Source organism: Chinchilla lanigera, unplaced genomic scaffold (genome assembly GCF_000276665.1).
Source record: "Chinchilla lanigera isolate Chin_1 unplaced genomic scaffold, ChiLan1.0 scaffold00022, whole genome shotgun sequence".
NCBI lineage: Eukaryota > Metazoa > Chordata > Mammalia > Rodentia > Chinchillidae > Chinchilla > Chinchilla lanigera.
The window spans coordinates 27,287,368-27,295,176 of NW_004955423.1; the positions used below are offsets into that span (position 1 = coordinate 27,287,368).

At 45.0% G+C, this 7,809-nt stretch overlaps 1 long non-coding RNA gene across 1 annotated transcript in view; it reads left to right on the forward strand.

Moving 5' to 3' along the window:
* The first annotated feature begins 236 nt into the window (after window positions 1–236).
* The window catches only part of LOC102012000, a 13,910-nt gene continuing 6,337 nt past the window's right edge, over window positions 237–7,809 (forward strand). Inside the window, exons 1-2 of the long non-coding RNA XR_001234059.1 lie at window positions 237–458; window positions 3,150–3,244. This is a non-coding gene — a long non-coding RNA (uncharacterized LOC102012000). The remainder of the gene's footprint in view (window positions 459–3,149; window positions 3,245–7,809) is intronic.

Genomic DNA, 7,809 nt, shown 5'->3' on the forward strand with positions numbered 1-7,809 from the left:
CGCACCCCAGGAGCTGCTGGGTGTGTCACAGGCCCAGCATCCTCTGCTGATCCACAAAAGGATCCAGGGGCTCAGCTGACCTGTCAGGATCATCCTGCACTGGGTCACCAAAGCCGGGCCTCCTGTGTCCTGGCAGGACAGGACAGCCCGTGACAAGGGTGTGGCGGGGATGTCTCTCCACAGCCAGGGCTCAACAGTGTCTCCAAAGCCCTTCCTGGGAGGGGTCCGGGGCCACATGTCCTCGTCCACCAGAGGACTTGGGGACTGTTTCCACTCTGCCAGGCGCTGTTGTGAGCCCTCGAAGGGGACACCTTCCTGGACATCAAGAAAGCACCTAGGATCTATGGCCATGGCCCTCCCGCTCCACAGCTCCCCTCCAAGGCTGGGGCTAGACATCCAGTTCTTTGTCTCCTGCATGCCCAGGAGGGAAACCAGGGCATGCTGGAGCTGGAGCAAAGGTGAGTCACTGTGTCTGGATGTCCCCCAAAGCCTCATGCAGTCATGGAGCAGGCTTCTAGAGTTTATGATTGACCCATGGTCCAGTGCCGGGATTATAGGCGTGAGTGCTGCACCCACCCTGGGGCAGGTAGTTTACACACAGTGTAAGAGAGGAAAAAAGCCTTGTTCCTGCCCTTTCCCCCTTTTGCTGTTGCTACCTTTGCTGTTTTCCACTGCAATGAACTGTTGCCCTCTGCCATGTGCCACTCTGCCTTGGAGCCAGCCGGGTATGAACTGAAACCTCCGCAAACTGTGAGCTAAATAAACCTTTCCTTCCTTAATTCTGGGCATTGGGTATTTTGGCTCAGCAACGAGAGAAAAGTAACCAAGACACATTCCATGGGCAGGGAGGAATGGAGTGAAGTCATTACAATGTGCAAAGAGGGATTGGAATGGATTACTTCATAGTATGAATAAATTTGCCTTTGAAAACCAGGAGAAAACTAATCATGTTTGTGACTGAATAGATATGTGGATGATAAATTGAGACCAGCAACACATAAAAGCATAGATTTTTTAAAAAGTCCTTGAAAATGTTGTATGGAAATTTTCAACATACAAAGATAGGGAGCATAATATAAAACTATACCTAGCACTTCAATTCAATAATTATCAATACAGAGCCAGGCATGGTGATGCACACCTGTAATTCCAGCGCTCAGAAGGCTGAGGCAAGAGGATTGAAGTGAGTTCCAGGCCAGCCTGAAATATATAGCAAGACCCTGTCTCAAAAAACAAAACAAAACAAGCCATCACTGCAAGGTCAATCTCGTTTTGTCACATCCTGAAAATTGCCTCTCTCACTGAATTATTTTGAAGCAAATCCCAGACATCATCAAATTTCATCTATAAATATTTCAGTTTGTTTATCTAAAATACGCAGAACAAAAAACCCGCAATAACATTCACTTATCTAAAAAATTAACAACTTCTCAATTTTTACCAAATATCCATTCAGTAATTGCTGTGGATCCCCTATGGTCCTAAAAATTATTTTTTGAGTACTGATTAGAATCACAGCTCAAACAAGATCTCTACATGAAAACTGATTATCTCTTAGGCTCCTTTAATTTATGGGTTCTCTTGCTTTTGTTTGTTTTTTAGCTCTTTTGTTATTTCTGGCAAAGCAGAGAGTGAGAGAAGCCAGGATGTTTCTCCCATTGGACACCCACGGTCTGAGTTTGCTGACAGTGTCGCACTGAGTTGTTCAATGTGTCCCTTCTCCTGGGATTTCTGTGACCGAGAGCCACATAATGATGCTTCCTAGAAGCAGGCTTGATTTTTTGAATTTATATTTTTTTCAGTGCTGTGAATGATGGTGGTTGTTCCATCGTAGAGTTGGCAATATTCATCTCCTTTTCATGATGTTGGTTTTTATTGATGATTATTACCTACATAGAGCATGACACAGGGAGTCACAAAAGGAGACCCTCTTATATAAGCTGCAATACTTTTTTAGTTTTTAGGACTAGTAGAATAAATTCTTGACTCTTTTCATAATTTACCAGTTCTCAAAGCAATAAGATGGTGTCCTGGTATCTTCCAAAGTAATTAAAGTAGGCAAATAAACAATTTAAAGTCGTTTTAGGATGGTATGGTTATACCTTCAATTTACAAAATAGGTCCAAGGGCATCATTTAGTTTTGTGTTCTTTTAATTTCTAAAGATGGAGAAGAGTGTATGGAGTATGATACCATTTCTCTATAAGAGTTATTTGTTTACATATAAAAATTAAAATAAACCATTTAAAAAGTTACACTGGCAAAATAAAATAGCATGGAGGAAAAGGATAGAGATTATATTTTTTATAGATTTGACTCTAGAACTATGTTCCCAATTTATATAATTATGTCAGCATAAAATTAAATCCAAAGTAATCCCTAAAACTCAAAAGAGAATAACTTTTGAAGACTGCTTCCCCTTCTGCTTACATAACCCATTATGCATAACCGGCCCCTGTCCAGACCTGGGAAGATGCCGATAGCAATTCCCTCACAGGGTCAACGTGAAGGCTGAGTAAGGCATGCTAAGGACCCTTGATACCATACCCGGGGTGGTCACATGCCCAAAGTAAATTAGCTACTAGCTATTATTTGTAACCTTAGAACTGGGCAGAATAATTTGGGATCAAGTATCCATTTTATAGAAGATTCTCCCCAGGATTCTTCTCAATATTGAGGTCTTTCAAGATATTTAAACATTTCATTTACAAAAATTTAGTTTTTCAGAAATGGGTTTCTTCCAGCCTTGGGAAGGGAGTGTTGGTCTCCCTGGCCCAACACCAAGAATCTGCTGAAAGCAGTTGCCTCACCCCAGTGAAAGGAAGCCAAGGATTTATTGTCTCCTTGAGTGGAAAGAAGCTTCTAGAATTTCACACATACCAAATAAGAGCTGCTTTCTCTGGTAGGGTGAGACTGACTGGAAGGAACTTTCCTCTCTCAAAGGGCTTGGGCCAACCAGTACCTTCCTCACTGTAGTTCTAGTCTTCCTTGTCAACTTGACTGGGTCATGAGGTGCTGTGCTCATCAGTGGACTGACCCGGAATATTCTTAGCAGACTGTGCTGTCAGAAGGTGGAAGAGAGAGGTCACCAGGGCCTGCTTTTATAAGGTGTTCTCTCACTGCTGCTCTTCCCCTGTGCTCTACTTCCAGCCACCAGGAACAAAACATCTTTTCTTCACCATGCCCTTCCACTATGATGTTCCCTCTTTGGAGCCAGATGACCATGGAATGAACCTTCTGCAACTGTAAGCTAAAATAAATTTCTCCTCCTTTAAGGTGTGGTTGTCAGGTATTTGTTCCAGCCAGAAGAGAGCTGACCAGCACACTAGGCAGGGAAGCCAGTCTTCTTCCTAACATACTCTCCCCTCATTACTTACAAACCTCCACACTTTGCTTCTTCCTGCCCTGAACCTGAGGAGCTCTGTATGTGGAAGACAAGGGTGGTCCCAAGGGCCCTTCTGCACCAGGATGTCTATGACAAACTGCACCAAAGTGAATATGAACCACATAAAGTATCCCACTAAACCCGGACTAAAGGCCAGGCAAGGTGGCATGTGCCTGTAATCCCAGCATTCAGGAGGTGGAGACAGGAAGACCATTGTGAGTTCGAGACCAGCCTGGGTTATGAAGTGAGCTCAAGGCCAGCCTGAACTGCATGGCGAGAGCCTGTCTCAAAAAGACCAAACAAACAAACCCAGACTAATGGTTTCAGACCTGACTCATGCTCCCTTTACCTGGACCCTAGAACTGCTCCCTGATACCACAGCCATGGGCACAAGGGAAAGGGTCTGCAGAGGAAGCCACAGTGGAAAGGACAGTGGTCCTAACATTGTACTTCTGAAGAGTTGCAGACAAGATGCACAACCATGTAATGCACCATGTGGTGTCATCCCGTGGTCCTGGGAGGGCTTAGTGGGGAGGGACCTCATACTGTGAGCCTGTGACTTCATGGGGAATCTGCCTCTGCTGATGGAGACCACTATGAAGCAGCTCTGAGCAGGACTTAAATTAACCAATTGACTTTCATGTTTACTTGTGAGTCTGTCCAAGGCCTAGGCTCCTTGTCTGGAGGTGGGCTGGAGATGGGTGGTGGACTCATAGTTAGTGAGCCTCTGAGAATCAGTAATCCCTACTGAGGCCTGTAATGGCGGGTGAAACTGGAAACCCTCAAAGGATAAGACAAATTCACAGCCAAGGACTCCTGGATCCAACCTCAACTAGATAAAGACTGTAGCCTCAGGCATCTCAGTCCTGGGTGGATTAATTTATTACCTTACTTGGAGAAGTCCTGGAGTGGTTCTTCCCATTTTGAGTACTCCCCTCCCATAACTAAATAAATATGGGTGACCCAGAGAAGGTCTTGGTTGTAGCTCTGAGAGGATCTTGAATTCTCTAAGAGAGCTCTGATACTCCTGGAGCTCTGAAATCATTCCGTTTACCTCTTTTTATTTAGCCTTCACCGTACACTCGTTTGGGAGATTTCAGACCTGATCAGCCTGAAATAACCAAAGGATATTATTAACCTGATGCTCTGCTCTTCAGGAAAGCTCGGTTTTCAGGGAAATCCTTTTATAGAACAGAGGCTCATTACTCCATTTACAGGTCTGTGGGTTGAGGTGTTTCCGTGCCCAGTCCCTAAAAGTGGAGCGTCCCCTGTGTTGACAACTACGCACCATGACAGAGGAGGCCGGGGGTGGCAGGTCCAGAGGTTCCCAGAATTCCTTTGAGGGTGTAGCAGCCTCGGTGGGGCAGCCTGAAGGGGCCAGACCAGAGCAGAGACATGGGTGGGTGAGGGTCCCTGGTGACTACAGCAGCTACAGGGCCAAGGGTGGCAGGAAGGAAGTTACAGACTGACCGCCCCCTCCAGCCTCCACACCACAAATCCCCTTTCCATCCCACTCCAGCTCCTCACCGCCTGGCGGCCTTGCTGGAGCATCTGGATGCCCCTGTGACAGCGGGGCTCGGATCCCCTCGTGTGGGCCTTGGGCCTGCGGCCAGGAGGAGCACTTGGGCCTGGTTCCGTTTATCTCTGGACCCTCGTGTCCCTGGAGCATTTGAGCTCCTCCTCCTCAAGGCTGCAAAGCGCTCATTTCAGACCAGGGCCCAGGCTTGTTTTGCATTTTTATAAATGACTTAAAGGTTAGCTTAGATCAGATCAGTTAGAACCATAGCATTCTTAACTTTGCCTCCTGTTAAAAATAGCTGCTTTAGAAATGAATGGTTTCAGAAAATCAGGAAATGACGAATGAATTAATTGGAAATATTATTAAAAACCAATGAAGCTTTCAGAATTCCCCTTGTGAGCTCTGTGACAAACTCCTTTTTGTTTCAATTTTCAAAAAAACTCGCCCCAGGACGTGGCCCGGAGTTCCTCAGATGCCTATCTCTATAATGAACAGGAGGTTTGAAAACAAGCCCTGTTTCTGCAGCGGCTTTATTGCTTTTCAGGATGGGAAATTTTGAGTTATCAAGAAACGCAGGCAAGGAGGGCGGTTGGGTGGACCGCGGAATCCTGGGCTTGTGTGTGGCGCAGAGGGGTGCGGAGCCCGGTGCACCTGCTCCCCAGCTGTGTTCCTGAGGCCGTGAGGCCGCAGGAAGGGCCGCCTACCCACGTGGGAGGAGTTACTGTCCACTAGTTGTTTCCCCACTAGATTCTCAGCACCACACGGGCAAGGCTAATTTTTCTAGCTCACTTCCATGTCCTTAGACTAACGGATAACTGATGCCAGAGACATACGTACGTTAAGTAAACCTTTGTGAGCTCCCAAGGAGTGATAAAAGACACTGCTGAGGCTCACATTTTAAAAAATCAATATTTTAGTAGGAAGGAAAATGCACTGTTTCTATAATAACCTTACATTTAAAAATAATCTCAAACTTAGAAAAAAAGTTTTAGAAGTTATACCTAAAGCTCCTGGGTACCTTCATCCAGATTCTGCAAATAGTAACATTCCCCACACTGGCTTTTATCTACATATTTAGAATAAACTGCACATTGGTAAGACCCCGCAATACTTCAGTGTCGTTCCTGAGAACAGAGGCTCTGTCTTACGTAACTCCCACAGAGCGGGCAGTCAGGAGATTAACAGCACAATGACGTGACTATCTACTCTGTAGACGCTATTCAGCATTCGCCAGTTATCTTAATAATGTCCTAGATGGTAACAGAAAATAATTTTTTGGGATCCAAGCCAGGATTTTAGACATTGCACTTAATTATAAAATCTCTCTCATCTCCTGCAGTCGGGAACATTTCTCGGTCTCCCTTACTTAGGCCTTCACGTCCTGGCTGCTTTGAAAGCATGTAGGCCAGCAGTTTCCTATGATAGCCTTCAATTCAGATTTGTCTGAGGTGCCCCTTGATTAAATTTAGATTTTTACCTCTTTGGCAGGGTGACAGGGAGATAAGTCTGTGTCTTTCACAGCGCACAGTTCTGGGATGCCTGTGTCCCAGTCCCGTCACTGGGATGTAATTTGGGCCCCCCGGAATAAGGGGCACCTTCCAGGCTCCCCCACTGCCTGAATACTGTCCCCCTCCCCCTGCAACTGGCACATACTGCATGGGGGACACGGTGAGACCGAGGAGGGGTCCTGCTCTGCATCAAGCTGTCCCCACAGGTCTTAGCATCATTGACAGTTCTTGCTTTAATTACTACTGATAACTGTTAAAAGGGTTGTCCAACTCCATCGCGCATTCCACATTGGTTAGTTGGCATTCTGTTATGAGAAAATGGTTTTCTTTCTCTATTCATGTATTGATTTACGGATACGTTGGCCTGGATTTGAATTGGTATCTTAGTCACTGAGGTTAGATAATCTGTTAAAACCATTTGGATATTCATGTTCTCTTGGGTGAAGCTGGCTCCCATGCCTTTTGACATCTCTGTTGTTCTTAACCATTACCTCTAAGTCAGAAGGCATTCCAAGAAACAGTGCCGCCACTGGAATCAACCGTTACCTCAGGAGCCTCACTGTTTCGTAGAGAACAGTCCTAAATTTTCCACTAAATGGTCCCAACTTCTAAAAGAAAATAAAACCAAAACAGAGAACATATAACTATTCAGTTAATGTAGCATTTAAAACACATTATGGCCTAGGCTGTTGTCAGTTAAACAAGAGACACACAGAGCTGGACTCATTGTGACAGTGCAGGGTGGGTTTGGCTGTGTGAAAACGCAGAAGTCAGGACAGAGCTGTGAACACGCGGAGTATAATGTAGGACGCGTTACAGCGGAGTGTTTAACGACATCAATGATTTTCAGAAAGCATTAAAAGTAATCAGCTTAGCTCTTTATCTCTCATAATCCAAAAAACTAAGCTCTCAGTACATTTAAGTCTTAGTTATGAAACTTTAGAATTATTACAGGGAAATTTAAAAAGATAGATGTAGGATATAGAGGTGGTGCAGACTTTCTGCTATGGCTGCAGAATGTGTGTCCCCCAAATTTCCCACATTAGAATTTCAGCCCCAGGCCCTGGTCTTTGGGAGGTGCATCCCTTGGTGGGGATGAGGTGCTCAGCACCGTTGCCTGTGTGAGGACAACTGAGGAGGTGCCACACGTGAACAGCGTCCCCCCCAGATATCAAAGCTGCTGGCGCCTCGATGCTGGGCTTCCTCAGAGCAGAACTATAAGAAACAAAAGGGCCCAGGGTATTTTTTTTTTTTATTTTAAAGAATAAAAGAAGGATAACATAATAATAGGGGGGACTTAGCAAATTACAGACAAAATGGTAGGAAATTATCAATGGTTATCGTTTTACATATTATTATCTACAAAATAGTTTCTCAGGAAAACAAATAGACAAATAA